Source organism: Pleurodeles waltl, chromosome 9 (genome assembly GCF_031143425.1).
Source record: "Pleurodeles waltl isolate 20211129_DDA chromosome 9, aPleWal1.hap1.20221129, whole genome shotgun sequence".
Classification (NCBI taxonomy): domain Eukaryota; kingdom Metazoa; phylum Chordata; class Amphibia; order Caudata; family Salamandridae; genus Pleurodeles; species Pleurodeles waltl.
In genome coordinates, this window is record NC_090448.1 from 34,295,500 (window position 1) to 34,311,582 (window position 16,083).

Below are 16,083 nucleotides of genomic sequence, written 5' to 3' on the forward strand. Positions count from 1 at the left end.
CATTGTGCTTGGTCTGTCCATGTCCGTCCAGCTCTGCTCTGCCTATCGTTCTCTGTCCATCTTTGTGTCTCACCCTCCTGGTGTCAGTGTCTCTCTGTCAGTGTGTGAATCAGTGTCTCTCTGTCATAGACCTTTGTCTTCCGGTCCTGCACCCCTCCACACTGCTCAGCATTTTGAGGCTTCAAGGAAGGTGAGATGGGGAAGGGCTGGAAGGTGATCCCATTGAAAGGATTGGAAGTTGATTACATTGAAAGGATTGGAAGGTGATCCCATTGAAAGGATTGGAAGGTGATCGCATTGAAAGGACTGGAGGATGATCCCAATGAAAGGATTGGAGGGTGATCCCATTGAAAGTATTGGAAGGTGATCGCATTGAAAGGACTGGAGGATGATCCCAATGAAATGATTGGAGGGTGATCCCATTGGAAGGATTGGAAAGTGATCCTGTTGAAAGGACTGGAGGGTGATCTTGTTGAAAGGATTGGAAGGTGATCCCATTGAAAGGATTGGAGGGTGATCCCATTGAAAGTATTGGAAGGTGACCCTATTGAAAGGATTGGAAGGTGATCCCATTGAAAGGATCGGAAGGTGATCTCATTGATAGGATTGGAAGGTGATAATGTTTGGAGGATGATCCCATTGGAAGGATTTGAATGTGATCCCATTGAAACATTTGTGTCAGTGTGACCCTCCAGATGCGGGTGAGTTGTGAAAAACGGCCTTCCTAGTACAGTGTGAGTAAGAGGTGGTTTGCCACCTCGTGTCTACATTCAGCGATGATGCCTCGTGATGTAATAGACCAAGCCAGGGGTAGCGTTGAAGATTCTTGAGAAGCAGTAAAGATCTCTGAGCATGAGCGCGGAAACTCTGGTGGCCAATGCTGAATGCAAGGTTGTTGGACGAGCTGGCTGGCTACATTTGGCTGTATCTCTTATAGCAGGGTTTATGGGGCTCGACTCTCTTCCACAACTGCGGCTGAACAGTGATCCACATCCTTGCATCAGGCTTGGAGGAGCTCCCAGGTGCAGATTCTTGCAGGGAAGAACAGTAATGTAGCTTTTGTGCCAAGGACCCTAGTGCAAGGAAGGAAATGGACCTCCGACTACTGCCTGAATTAGAAATTACCACAAAAATGAGGGTTCAGTGAGCCCCTCAGGGCACCAATGGAATGTATGGCCCTGGGTGACAACAAGCACCGCCATGCATTGCGCATACATATTTCATATAACAATGTGTCAACGTTTTGTCCACAACTTTCCAAAAATGATCCTAGAAGTTCAATAGATGATACTGGCCTCTCCATCATGCATCCACCAGCAAGCATGCAGGCCTGCCTCTCTTCCAGAAGCATTCTCCCTCCATCCTTTGCAGCTAGGCTTGTGCTGGTTGAATCACCCCATCCCACACACACACACCTCCAGCTCAGAGTAGGTCACATCTGAGAACACAGCTGAGCCTTCATAAAAAAACCTCAAACACGACCCTCTAGAAAGAGACGCTGACCCCCAGCCTTGCTTTATTCCTAACTTGAGAGAAGGAGGCCGTCCCTTGTTCTTCCTTCCAGACAACCCCCTGGGCCCCCCCGGATGTCAGGAACATTCTCCACTAATAGGTAGCCGGGCGAACCCAGTGCAGGGAAAGTATTTATATCATCAGAGAACTCTGGTCCGTGCTGGACTGTCATTGCATCAACTCCTGCTCAGACACACAGTCATGGCAGAGAGGGAAGAACTCACTGCAAGTGAGTGAGGTTTGTGTTGTAGAGCACCTTATACAATAAATCACTTAGGGCTGCTGTGCAAACTGACCTACTAATTTTTAGTACAGTTGTCATCTTAAGCAGTTTTGGGGCCCTGGGCAAGATATATTTTGTCGGAACAATTAAAAATTGTATTACTTATTTTCTGAGAATTCAAGCCAACACATGTCAAACAATGTTGAATAAAGTTTCAGAAATGGGGTCGTACAAAAACAGCTGAAATATGTCTTGGCTCCTAAAAGTCTTTAGGATGGCACTGCGTAGAGAGAGGCAAATTCTGAGACGCAGAGAGATGGAGAGTAGGGTCCTCATTTACAAGCACCTTGTGCAGCCGCTGTGTCATATTTTTTTGATCCAGCTGCGCTGCAATCAGTGTTCTACACTGCCCCATACTTACAAACTGACGCATTGGGCCCAGTGTGTCAGTACGTAAAGCCCTGTATCACATTTTACCTGCGCCAGGTATAATGTATGGAGGGTAGGAGTTCTCACGTAAACAGCCACATAGAACTGACACATTGAAATTTAGAACTTTTCACTGCGTCACTGTACGAATTCACTGCATCAAACTTTTAACCCCTTCTCAGACCAGACGTAACGCTGATGCATGGTTTTTTACAATGGGACTCTCCTCTGTGTTCTGACACATTTCTGGATTTGCGTCAGTTTTATGACTCAACTCCAGTAATGCGTCACTTCAGCGCCAACAGATGCGTCAGAATTTCTAACGCATCCATGAAAACGTGCACCATGGAGCTCTGTATTGCAAATACAGAGCATGCATGGCATGGTAGGGGCATGTGCAGCAGGCACGATAAATATGACACATTGATGCAGATGCGTTAGTTTCTTGTAAATGAGTGTATAGGTGAGATAAAGAAAGAGACAGAGGTGAGAAATATCACTTTCCTAAGTTCCCTCGGAAGGTGGGCGCCAGGGGCTATTGCCCACTTTGCCCATGCCTTAAAATGTCTCACTTTAGCACTGCAGTATCGAGCTGCATGTCACAACATGGTGCAAATGGTCAACTATCGCACATAAAAGTATTTGTGCATCAAATGTCACTGCATTGCAGCGCTAAAGAGCATTATGCCACGTGGTTTAAACCACCAGCTAATGTAAAGTCGGCATTACGGGGTGAGAACAGCAGAACATCCAGAGGACTTTACACTAATTTGTACCTTTTAAAGTCACACAAAGTAGCGCAACAGGTCTCTGCCTGAAAGGCTTACAGCATATTAAAACAGCTGTACGCAATGCGAATGAGTCGGTGGGTGGCATTGCGTCATTTTTCCATATGTAATATGTGCATCTTTCACAAAGGTTATAAGGGATGAAGAACCCCCTTCCCTACATATTGCAAGTCACTGAGGAGTTTCGTAACCATACAGAGGAACAAGGCCAAAGGTTGAGTTCCTTTATGAGGTTATGGAACACCACAGTGACTGAAAATATTTTTATCATATTGTTATCATGAACACAAGAGGGTACTTTATCCCATATAATACATGGTCCCACCATCACCTTTCCCACGAACCACTTAAAACCTTGGTGCGTAGCTCTTTCATTTGAAAGAGTGAGCATGATTTTCAAATATGAAGAATAAAAATAAAACCCCTAGTGCAAAATTAAACACTTCAAAAACCTGTTAGATATTTTCTGCTAATAGATGTTAGAAACAGGTCAATACAAATCAGTTAAAAAAAAAGCTGCAGTAGCTCGGCATGCGTACAAACATGCAAAAAATAGGAGTGCAAAAAGGAGTGCAAAAAATAAACATGTTATCTCTGCTTTACATTGTAAGCTACAAAAATAGAGCAGAAGGAAGAAAAGCAATGTTCCCTTTTTGTTGCTTTGAACAGGTGCTTGAATTATGCTCCGTGACCTGACTTGCCTTTCACCTCGGCCGCGGGCTCTGGTAGCAGGCATTGTGATGTCAGAACTGAACTGTAATAACTTACAATAGTCGAGTTCTGGCATTTTTTCTTTACAATCTGCAACTGAGTTTACAAGTCATCGATCACAAAGAAACTAGAGAATGGCGTTTATACAGGTAATTACAGAATCCCATGTATTATACACATATTATGTGAGTCACCCTTGGATGCTCATATGAGTGAAAATTACACTGAAGTCTTTCGAGCAACTACATAAGTCACACAAGGTGGTGTTTGAACAGGTCCTGTGCACAATAGTGCAAAGTTAAACAGAGCTTAGTGCTGTTCTAGTGCCTGGTTGTGTGCCTGATTACATCATCGGTGTGCACCGCTTTATAAATACGGTACTGAGGTATTTTTTCTAGCATAACACAGCAGTTTTTCACTCAGCTTTGCATGAATCTAAGTAAATCTTCCCCGGTGGGTGTTATGCATTTGCTGGGTGCCAGATTTGAGAGTACCAGGGTGTAGGAAAGTACCATCTTGCCTGGCATGTTACCCCCATATTTCACTGTATATATGTTGTTTTAGTGTATGTGTCACTGGGACCCTGCCAGCCAGGGCCCCAGTGCTCATAAGTGTGCCCTGTATGTGTTCCCTGTGTGATGACTAACTGTCTCACTGAGGCTCTGCTAACCAGAACCTCAGTGGTTATGCTCTCTCTTTGCTTTCCAAATTGTCACTAACAGGCTAGTGACCAATTTTACCAATTCACATTGGCATACTGGAACACCCTTATAATTCCCTAGTATATGGTACTGAGGTACCCAGGGTATTGGGGTTCCAGGAGATCCCTAGGGGCTGCAGCATTTCTTTTGCCACCCATAGGTAGCTCTGACAAGTCTGACACAGGCCTGCCACTGCAGCCTGGGTGAAATAACGTCCACGTTATTTCACAGCCATTTACCACTGCACTTAAGTAACTTATAAGTCACCTATATGTCTAACCTTTACCTGGTAAAGGTTGGGTGCTAAGTTACTTAGTGTGTGGGCACCCTGGCACTAGCCAAGGTGCCCCCACATCGTTCAGGGCAAATTCCCCGGACTTTGTGAGTGCGGGGACACCATTACACACGTGCACTGGACATAGGTCACTACCTATGTACAGCATCACAATGGTAACTCCGAACATGGCCATGTAACATGTCTAAGATCATGGAATTGTCACCCCAATGCCATTCTGGCATTGGGGAGACAATTCCATGATCCCCCGAGTCTCTAGCACAGACCTGGGTACTGCCAAACTACCTTTCCCGGGGTTTCACTGCAGCTGCTGCTGCTGCCAACCCCTCAGACAGGTTTCTGCCCTCCTGGGGTCCAGCCAGGCTTGGCCCAGGAAGGCAGAACAAAGGACTTCCTCAGAGAGAGGGTGTTACACCCTCTCCCTTTGGAAAAAAGGTGTCAGGGCTGGGGAAGAGTAGCCTCCCCCAGCCTCTGGAAATGCTTTGATGGGCACAGATGGTGCCCATCTCTGCATAAGCCAGTCTACACCGGTTCAGGGATCCCCCAGCCCTGACCTGGCACGAAACTGGACAAAGGAAAGGGGAGTGACCACTCCCCTGACCTGCACCTCCCAGGGGAGGTGCCCAGAGCTCCTCCAGTGTGCTCCAGACCTCTGCCATCTTGGAAACAGAGGTGCTGCTGGCACACTGGACTGCTCTGAGTTGCCAGTGTCAGCAGGTGACGTCAGAGAATCCTTCTGATAGGCTCTTACCTGTGTTGCTAGCCTATCCTCCTTCCTAGGTAGCCAAACCTCCTTTTCTGGCTATTTAGGGTCTCTGCTTTGGGGAATTCTTTAGATAATGAATGCAAGAGCTCATCAGAGTTCCTCTGCATCTTTCTCTTCACCTTCTGCCAAGGAATCGACCGCTGACTGCTCAGGACGCCTGCAAACCCGCAACAAAGTAGCAAAGACGACTACTGCAACCGTGTATCGCTGATCCTGCCGCCTTCTCGACTGTTTTCCTGGTGGTGCATGCTGTGGGGGTAGCTCCGAAGAAATCTCCTGTGGGTCGACGGAATCTTCCCCCTGCAACCGCAGGCAACAAAAGACTGCATCACCGGTCCTCTGGGTCCCCTCTCAGCACGACGAGCGTGGTCCCTGGAACTCAGCAACTCTGTCCAAGTGACTCCCACAGTCCATTGACTCTTCAGTCCAAGTTTGGTGGAGGTAAGTCCTTGCCTTCCCACGCTAGACTGCATTGCTGGGTACCGCGTGATTTGCAGCTGCTCCGGCTCCTGTGCACTCTTCCAGGATTTCTTTGTGCACAGCCAAGCCTGGGTCCCCGACACTCTAACCTGCAGTGCACAACCTCCTGAGTTGTCCTCCGGCGTCGTGGGATCTTCTTTTGTGACTTCGGGTGAGCTCCGGTTCACTCCTCTTCGTAGTGCCTGTTCCGGCACTTCTGTGGGTGCTGCCTGCGTCTGTGAGGGCTCCCTATCTTGCTGGGCGCCCCCTCTGTCTCCTCACGCAATTGGCGACAACCTGGTTCCTCCTGGGCCACAGCAGCATCCAAAACCCTAACCGCGACCCTTGCAGCTAGCAAGGCTTGTTTGCGGTCTTTCTGTGTGGGAACACCTCCGCAAGCATCTTCACAACGTGGGACATGTATCTTCCAAAGGGGAAGTTCCTAGTCCTCTTCGTTCTTGCAGAATCCACAGCTTCTACCATCCGGTGGCAGCTTCTTTGCACCCTCAGCTGGCATTTCCTGGGCATCTGCCCAATCTCGACTTTGTCGTGACTCTTGGACTTGGTCCCCTTGTTCCACATGTACTCTCATCCGGAAATCCACCTTTGTTGCATTGCTGGTGTTGGTCTTCCTTGCAGAATTCCCCTATCACGACTTCTGTGCTCTCTGGGGAATATAGGTGCACTTTACACCTACTTTTCAGGGTCTTGGGGTGGGCTATTTTTCTAACCCTCACTGTTTTCTTACAGTCCCAGCAACCCTCTACAAGCTCACATAGGTTTGGGGTCCATACGTTATTCGCATTACACTTTTGGAGTATATGGTTTGTGTTGCCCCTATACCTATGTGCTCCTATTGCAATCTATTGTAACTATACACTGCTTGCATTACTTCCTTTTGCTATTACTGCATATTTTTGGTATTGTGTACATATATCTTGTGTATATTTGCTATCCTCATACTGAGGGTACTCACTGAGATACTTTTGGCATATTGTCATAAAAATAAAGTACCTTTATTTTTAGTATATCTGTGTATTGTGTTTTCTTATGATATTGTGCATATGACACTAGTGGTATAGTAGGAGCTTTGCATGTCTCCTAGTTCAGCCTAAGCTGCTCAGCAATAGCTACCTTCTACCATCCTAAGCTGCTAGAAACACCTCTTCTACACTAATGAGGGATAACTGGACCTGGTGCAGAGTGTAAGTACCCCTTGGTACCCACTACAAACCAGGCCAGCCTCCTACATTGGTTGTGCAGCGGTGGGATAATTACTTGCAACTACTTACCACTTTGTCATTTTGTACTTTTCATAAGAGAAAAATATGCAAAACAAGTTCAGTGTATGTACACCTAACCAAAAAGTTTTGCTTTTCTTCTCTTACTCTATTGCTAAGTGCTGAAAAGTACCTCTAAACTTTCAAAAAGTTTCTAAAAAGTTAAAAAAAAGTTTTTTCTGTTTCCTTAAAAAGTTCTGAAACTTTTTCTTTCTTTTTCTGTCCCTTAAACCTTTTTCTATCATGTCTGGTACAGGTCCTACTCTTGATCTGGTCAGCTCTGCTTATGACCACCTTAACTGGAAAGGTGTAAGGAGTCTCTGCATTGATAGAGGTTTAGGGGTAGGGAAGAATCCCTCTAGAGAATTGTTGATTAACATGCTCATTAAAAATGATAAGACCTTAGCTGGCACATCTGTTGAGAAGTTAGGAGATGGTTCGCACTCTGATTCTGGGGCAGCCCCAGCAAGAATGTTAGATGGCATTCTTTGCAACTTGCCCCTTAACAGACCACCTAGCATAACTGGTACTAATGTGAGCTCTCATCACAGTAGGGATGTCATTCCTGCAGGTCAAGTTGTTAGAGTGCCAACTGTTAGGGACATTTCTCCCTCTGTTCATTCACACCATTCTTCTGTGTCAAAGCATGCCTAACCCACCCACCCTGATGACAGAATGTTAGAAACGGAGCTCAATAGATTGACAGTGGAAGAGTCCAGACTGAAGCTTAAACAGCAACAGCTGGCTCTAGACAGGGAAACTTTAGACTTAGAAAAAGAAAGACAGGGGTTGGGGTTAGGACCCCATGGTGGCAGAAGCAGTATTACAGATAGTAATCCTGTGAAAGAGCATGATTCTAGGAATCTGCATAAGATAGTTCCCCCTTACAAGGAGGGGGATGACATTAACAAGTGGTTTGCTGCACTTGAGAGGGCCTGTGTTGTACAGGGGGTCCCTCAAAGGCAGTGGGCTGCTATCCTATAGCTATCTTTCAGTGGAAAGGGTATGGATAGGCGCCTTACTGTGAAGGAAAGTGATGCCAATAATTTTACAGTTTTGAAGAATGCACTCTTGGATGGATTTGGCTTAACCACTGAACAATACAGGATTAAGTTCAGAGAAACCAGAAAAGAGTCCTCACAAGACTGGGTAGACTTTGTTGACTATTCAGTGAAGGCCTTGGAGGGGTAGTTACATGGCAGTAAAGTTTCTGACTATGAAAGCCTGTATAATCTGATCCGGAGTGAGCATATTCTGAATAACTGTGTGTCTGATTTGTTACACCAATATCTAGGGGACTCAGATCTGACCTCTCCCCAAGAATTGGGAAAGAAGGCAGACAAATGGGTCAGAACAAGAGTGAACAGAAAAGTTCATACAGGGGGTGACAAGGATGGCAAGAAGAAGGATGGTAAGTCTTCAGACAAGGGTGGGGACAAATCTAAAAATGAGTCTTCATCAGGCCCACAAAAACACTCTGGTGGGGGTGGTGGGTCCAAATCCTCTTCTAATCAAGTAAAGAAACCATGGTGCTATTTATGTAAAGTAAAAGGCCATTGGACAACTGATGCCAGTTGTCCAAAGAAAAGCACCAAGCCTCCCACTACCACAACCCCTACTGCTACACCTAGTGCCCCTAGTAATAGCAATGGTGGTGGGAGCAAACCTACTAATAGCCAAACCAAGCGAGTAGCTGGGCTCACTTTTGGTAATTTAGTTGGGGTTGGTCTTGTTAGGGAGACCACAGAGGCTGTGTTAGTCTCTGAAGGTGCCATTGATTTGGCCACCTTCGTTGCTTGTCCCCTTAATATGGATAAGTACAAGCAACTTCCCCTAATAAATGGTGTTGAGGTTCAGGCCTATAGGGACACAGGTGCCAGTGTTACCATGGTAATAGAGAAACTGGTACACCCTGAACAACACCTACTTGGTCACCAGTACCAAGTGACTGATGCTCATAACAACACTCTTAGCCACCCCATGGCTGTTGTAAATCTCAACTGGGGGGGGTTACTGGTCCAAAGAAAGTTGTGGTTGCCTCAGATTTACCTGTAGACTGTCTACTAGGGAATGATTTAGAGACATCAGCTTGGGCAGAAGTGGAGTTGGAGGCTCATGCAGCAATGCTGGGCATTCCTGGGCATATTTTTGCTTTAACCAGGGCTCAGGCCAAAAAGCAAAAAGGACAGGGTGACTTGGATCCTGGAACAATGGACCAAGTGCTCCCTAAAGCTAGGGTTAGTAAAGGTAAATCCCTACCTACTATCCCTCCTGTAGGAGGCTGGCCTGGTTTGTAGTGGGTACCAAGGGGTACTTACACTCTGCACCAGGTCCAGGTATCCCTTATTAGTGTAGAAGAGGTGTCTAGCAGCTTAGGCTGATAGAAAAGGTAGCTTAGCAGAGCAGCTTAGGCTGAACTGGGAGACGTGTAAAGCTCCTACTATACCACTGGTGTCATATGCACAATATCATAAGAAAACACAATACACAGATATACTAAAAATAAAGGTACTTTATTTTTATGACAATATGCCAAAAGTATCTCAGTGAGTACCCTCAGTATGAGGATAGCAAATATACACAAGATATATGTACGCAATACCAAAAATATGCAGTAATAGCAATAGAAAGCAATGCAAGCAATGTACAGTCACAATATATTGCAATGAGAGCACATAGGTATAGGGGCAACACAAACCATATACTCTAGAAGTGGAATGAGAACCACGAATGGACCCCAAACCTATGTGAGCTTGTAGAGGGTCGCTGGGACTGTAAGAAAACAGTGAGGGTTAGAAAAATAGCCCACCCCAAGACCCTGAAAAGTGGGTGCAAAGTGCACCTTAGTTCCCCAGAGAGCACAGAAATCGTGATAGGGGATTTCTGCAAGGAAGACCAACACCAGCAATGCAACAACAATGGATTTCCAGATGAGAGTACCTGTGGAACAAGGGGACGAAGTCCAAGAGTCACACTCAAGTCGTGAGTGGGCAGATGCCCAAGAAATGCCAGCTGAGGGTGCAAAGAAGCTGCCACTGGATGGTAGAAGCTGTGGATTTTGCAAGAACGAAGAGGACTAGGAACTTCCCCTTTGGAGGATGGATGTCCCACTTCGTGAAGAAGCATGCAGAGGTGTTTCCGTGCAGAAAGACCGCAAATAAGCCTGCTAACTGCAAGGGTCGCGGTTAGGGTTTTTGGATGCTGCTGTGGCCTAGGAGGGACCAGGATGTCGCCAATTGTGTGAGGAGACAGAGGGGGCGCCCAGCAAGACAAGGAGCCCACTCAGAAGCAAGCAGCACCCGCAGAAGTGCTGGAACAGGCACTACGAAGAAGAGTGAACCGGAGCTCACCCAAAGTCACAAAAGAAGGTCCCACGACGCCGGAGGACAACTCAGGAGGTCGTGCACTGCAGGTTAGAGTGTCGGGGACCCAGGCTTGGCTGTGCACAAAGGAAATCCTGGAAGAGTGCACAGAAGCCGGAGCAGCTGCAAATCACGCGGTACCCAGCAATGCAGTCTAGCGTGGTGAGGCAAGGACTTACCTCCACCAAATTTGGACTGAAGAGTCACTGGACTATGGGAGTCACTTGGACAGAGTTGCTGAGTTCCAGGGATCACGCTCGTCGTGCTGAGAGGGAAAGCAGAGGACCGGTGATGCAGTCTTTTGTTGCCTGCGGTTGCAGGGGGAAGATTCCGTCGACCCACGGGAGATTTCTTCGGAGCTTCTAGTGCAGAGAGGAGGCAGACTACCCCCACAGCATGCACCACCAGGAAAACAGTCGAGAAGGCGGCCGGATCAGCGTTACAAGGTCGCAGTAGTCATCTTTGCTACTTTGTTGCAGTTTTGCAGGGGTCCAGAGCAGTCAGCGGTCGATTCCTTGGCAGAAGGTGAAGAGAGAGATGCAGAGGAACTCTGATGAGCTCTTGCATTCGTTATCTAAAGAATTCCCCAAAGCAGAGACCCTGAATAGCCAGAAAAGGAGGTTTGGCTACTTCGGAAGGAGGATAGGCTAGCAACACAGGTAAGAGCCTATCAGGAGGAGTCTCTGACGTCACCTGCTGGCACTGGCCACTCAGAGCAGTCCAGTGTGCCAGCAGCACCTCTGTTTCCAAGATGGCAGAGGTCTGGAGCACACTGGAGGAGCTCTGGGCACCTCCCAGGGGAGGTGCAGGTCAGGGGAGTGGTCACTCCCCTTTCCTTTGTCCAGTTTCGCGCCAGAGCAGGGCTGGGGGATCCCTGAACCGGTGTAGACTGGCTTATGCAGAGATGGGCACCATCTGTGCCCATCAAAGCATTTCCAGAGGCTGGGGGAGGCTACTCCTCCCCAGCCCTGACACCTTTTTCCAAAGGGAAATGGGTGTAACATCCTCTCTCTGAGGAAGTCCTTTGTTCTGCCTTCCTGGGCCAGGCCTGGCTGGACCCCAGGAGGGCAGAAACCTGTCTGAGGGGTTGGCAGCAGCAGCAGCTGCAGTGAAACCCCGGGAAAGGTAGTTTGGCAGTACCCGGGTCTGTGCTAGAGACTCGGGGGATCAGAATGGCATTGGGGTGACAATTCCATGATCTTAGACATGTTACATGGCCATGTTCGGAGTTACCATTGTGACGCTGTACATAGGTAGTGACCTATGTACAGTGCACGCGTGCAATGGTGTCCCCGCACTCACAAAGTCTGGGGAATCTGCCCTGAACAATGTGGGGGCACCTTGGCTAGTGCCAGGGTGCCCACACACTAAGTAACTTAGCACCCAACCTTTACCAGGTAAAGGTTAGACATATAGGTGACTTATAAGTTACTTAAGTGCAGTGGTAAATGGCTGTGAAATAACGTGGACGTTATTTCAGTCAGGCTGCAATGGCAGGCCTGTGTAAGAATTGTCAGAGCTCCCTATGGGTGGCAAAAGAAATGCTGCAGCCCATAGGGATCTCCTGGAACCCCAATACCCTGGGTACCTCAGTACCATATACTAGGGAATTATAAGGGTGTTCCAGTATGCCAATGTAAATTGGTGAAATTGGTCACTAGCCTGTTAGTGACAATTTGGAAAGAAATTATAGAGCATAACCACTGTGGTTCTGGTTAGCAGAGCCTCAGTGAGACAGTTAGTCATCACACAGGTAACACATACAGGGCACACTTATGAGCACTGGGGCCCTGGCTGGCAGGGTCCCAGTGACACATACAACTAAAACAACATATATACAGTGAAATATGGGGGTAACATGCCAGGCAAGATGGTACTTTCCTACACAACCCCCCCCCCAAACGAAGGACAATAAGACTAGCCATGACCTGATGAGTCTTCATTGTCTAAGTGGCAATATCTGGAGAGTCCATCTGCATTGGAGTGGGTACTCCCAGGTCTATGTTCCACTGTATAGTCCATTCCCTGTAGAGATATGGACCACCTCAACAATTTAGGGTTTTCACCTTTCATTTGTTTTAGCCAAAGTAGAGGTTTGTGGTCTGTCTGAACAATGAAGTGAGTGCCAAACAGGTATGGCCTCAACTTCTTCAGTGCCCAGACCACAGCAAAGGCCTCCCTCTCAATGGCAGACTAACGCTTTTCTCTAGGGGTCAACCTTCTGCTGATAAAAGCAACAGGTTGATCCTGGCCCTCAGAATTAAGTTGTGATAAGACTGCCCCTACCCCTAATTCAAATGCATCAGTTTGGACAATGAATTGTTTGGAGTAACAGGGGCTTTTTTAGGACAGGTGCAGAGCACATGGCCTGTTTTAGCTCCTCAAAAGCTTTCTGACAGCTAGCTGTCCACAATACCTTTTTAGGCATTTTCTTAGATGTGAGGTCATTAAGAGGGGCTGCTATGGAGCCATAGTTCTTTATGAACCTCCTGTAGTATCCAGTGAGGCCTAAGAAGGCTCTCACCTGAGTCTGAGTTGTAGGGGGAACCCAATCTATAATAGTTTGGATTTTCCCCTGAAGTGGTGCAATCTGTTCTCCACCTACAAGGTGTCCCAGATAAACCACTTTCCCCTGCCCTATCTGGCACTTTGAAGCCTTGATAGTGAGGCCTGCCTTTTGCAGGGCCTCCAAAACTTTTCACAGGTGGACCAGGTGATCATCCCAGGTGGAGCTAAAGACAGCTATATCATCTAGATATGCTGCACTAAAAGCATCCAACCCTTGCAGGACTGTATTCACCAACCTCTGAAAAGTGGCAGGTGCATTTTTCAACCCAAAAGGCATTACTGTGAATTGGTAGTGCCCTCCAATGGTTGAAAATGCAGTTTTTGCTTTAGCATCCTCTGATAACTTGATCTGCCAATACCCTGCAGTCAAATCAAAGGTGCTTAGATACTTGGCAGATGCCAGTGTATCTATTAGCTCATCTGGACTGGGTATAGGGTGAGAATCAGTTTTAGTTACCTGGTTGAGACCTCTGTAATCAACACAAAATCTAATTTCCTTCCTTCAATCTTTGGAATGAGGTTTTGGTACAAGTACCACAGGAGAGGCCCATGGACTTTCAGAGTGCTCAACCACTCCCAGTTCAAGCATTTTCTGAACTTCTTGTTTTATGCAGTCCCTGACATGGTTAGGCTGCCTATAGATCTTACTTTTGACAGGCAAGCTGTCTCCAGTATCTATAGTGTGCTCACACCAAGAAGTGGTGCCTGGCACAGTAGAAAAGAGTTCAGAAAACTGACCCAGGAGATTTATGCAGTGGTCTTTCTGCTCAGCAGTAAGACAATCTGCCAAAACTACACATTCCACTAGAGCATCTTGTTCTGTGGAAGAGAAGAGATCAGAGAGAGGGTCACTCTCTTCTTCCTGTCCTTCATCTGTTGCCATGAGCAGGGTGAGATCAGCCCTGTCATAGTAGGGTTTCAGGCGATTGACATGGAGCGCCCTAAGGGGACTCCTAGCAGTGCCTAAGTCAACCAAGTAGGTGACTTCTCCCTTTTTCTCAACAATAATGTGGGGACCACTCCATTTGTCTTGGAGTGCTCTTGGGGCCACAGGCTCCAAGACCCACACCTTCTGTCCTGGTTGGTACTGAATCAGAACAGCCTTCTGGTCATGCCATTGCTTTTGGAGCTCTTGGCTGGCCTGAAGGTTTTTGCTGGCCTTTTTCATATACTCAGCCATTCTGGATCTTAGGCCAAGTACATAGTCAACTATGTCTTGCTTAGGAGCTTTTAAAGGTTGCTCCCAACCCTCCTTTACAAGTGTTAGAGGACCTCTTACAGGGTGCCCAAATAGGAGTTCAAAGGGGCTGAAGCCCACTCCTTTCTGGGGTACCTTCCTGTAAGCAAAAAGGAGGCAAGGTAACAGGACATCCCATCTCCTCCTGAGTTTTTCAGGGAGTCCCATTATCATTCCTTTGAGAGTTTTGTTAAATCTCTCAACCAGTCCATTTGTTTGTGGATGATAGGGTGTGGTGAATTTGTATGTTACACCACATTCCTTCTACATGACCTTTAAGTAAGCAGACATAAAGTTGCTACCCCTGTCTGATACCACCTCTTTTGGGAAGCCCACCCTGGAAAAGATTCCCAGGAGGGCCTTTGCCACTGCAGGAGCTGTAGTGGTCCTTAGAGGAATTGCTTCAGGATATCTGGTGGCATGGTCCACTACCACCAAAATAAACCTATTGCCTGAAGCAGTAGGAGGGTCAAGGGGGCCAACTATGTCAACCCCTACCCTTTCAAAGGGGACCCCAACCACAGGTAGTGGAATAAGGGGAGCCTTTGGGGTGCCACCTGTTTTGCCACTGGCTTGACAGGTTTCACAGGACTTACAACATTCCTTTGTGTCCTCTGACATTCTAGGCCAATGAAACAGGGGGACAAGCCTATCCCATGTTTTCATCTGCCCTAAATGTCCAGCCAAGGGAATGTCGTGGGCAGAGTTAGGAGGAACTCTCTGTATTGCAGGGGAATAACAAATCTCCTGGCAGCTCCAGGTTTTGGGTCCCTTGCCTCTGTATACAAGAGGTTGTCCTCCCAGTAAACTCTGTGAGAGTCACTGACATCCCCATTTTGCTGTTTGACAGCTTGCTGTCTTAGACCCTCTAGTGTGGGACAGGTCTGCTGTGCCACACTCAGCTCCTCCCTGGCAGGCCCCCCTCCACCCAAAAGCTCAGAAGTGTCTGCTTCCAGCTCCTCTGGTGAAGGTTCTGCACAGGGTGGAAATTCTTCTCCCTCAGAAGTTGAATCCACTGTAGAGGGAGGGATAGTAGGTAGTGTTTTACCTTTACTAACCCTAGCTTTAGGGAGCACTTGGTCCATTGTTCCAGGATCCAAGTCACCCTGTCCTTTTTGCTTTTTGGCCTGAGTCCCTGTCAAAGCACAAATATGCCCAGGAATGCCCAGCATTGCTGCAGGAGCCTCCAACTCCACTTCTGCCCAAGATGATGTCTCTAAATCGTTCCCTAGTAGACAGTCTACAGGTAAATCTGAGGCAACCACAACTTTCTTTGGACCAGTAACCCCCCCCCAAGTTGAGATTCACAACAGCCATGGGGTGGCTAAGAGTGTTGTTATGAGCATCAGTCACTTGATACTGGTGACCAAGTAGGTGTTGTCCAGGGTGGACCAGTTTCTCTATTACCATGGTAACACTGGCACCTGTGTCCCTGTGCCTGAACCTCAACACCATTTATTAGGGGAAGTTGCTTGTACTTATCCATATTAAGGGGACAAGCAACCAAGGTGGCCAAATCAATGGCACCTTCAGAGACTAACACAGCCTCTGTGGTCTCCCTAACAAGACCAACCCCAACTAAGCTGCTCCCTTGGATTGGCTATTAGTAGGTTTGCTCCCACCACCACTGCTATTACTAGGGGCACTCGGTGTAGCAGCAGGGGTTGTAGTGGTGGGAGGCTTGGTGCTTTTCTTTGGACAACTGGCATCAGTTGACCAATGGCCTTTTACTTTACATAAATATCACCATGG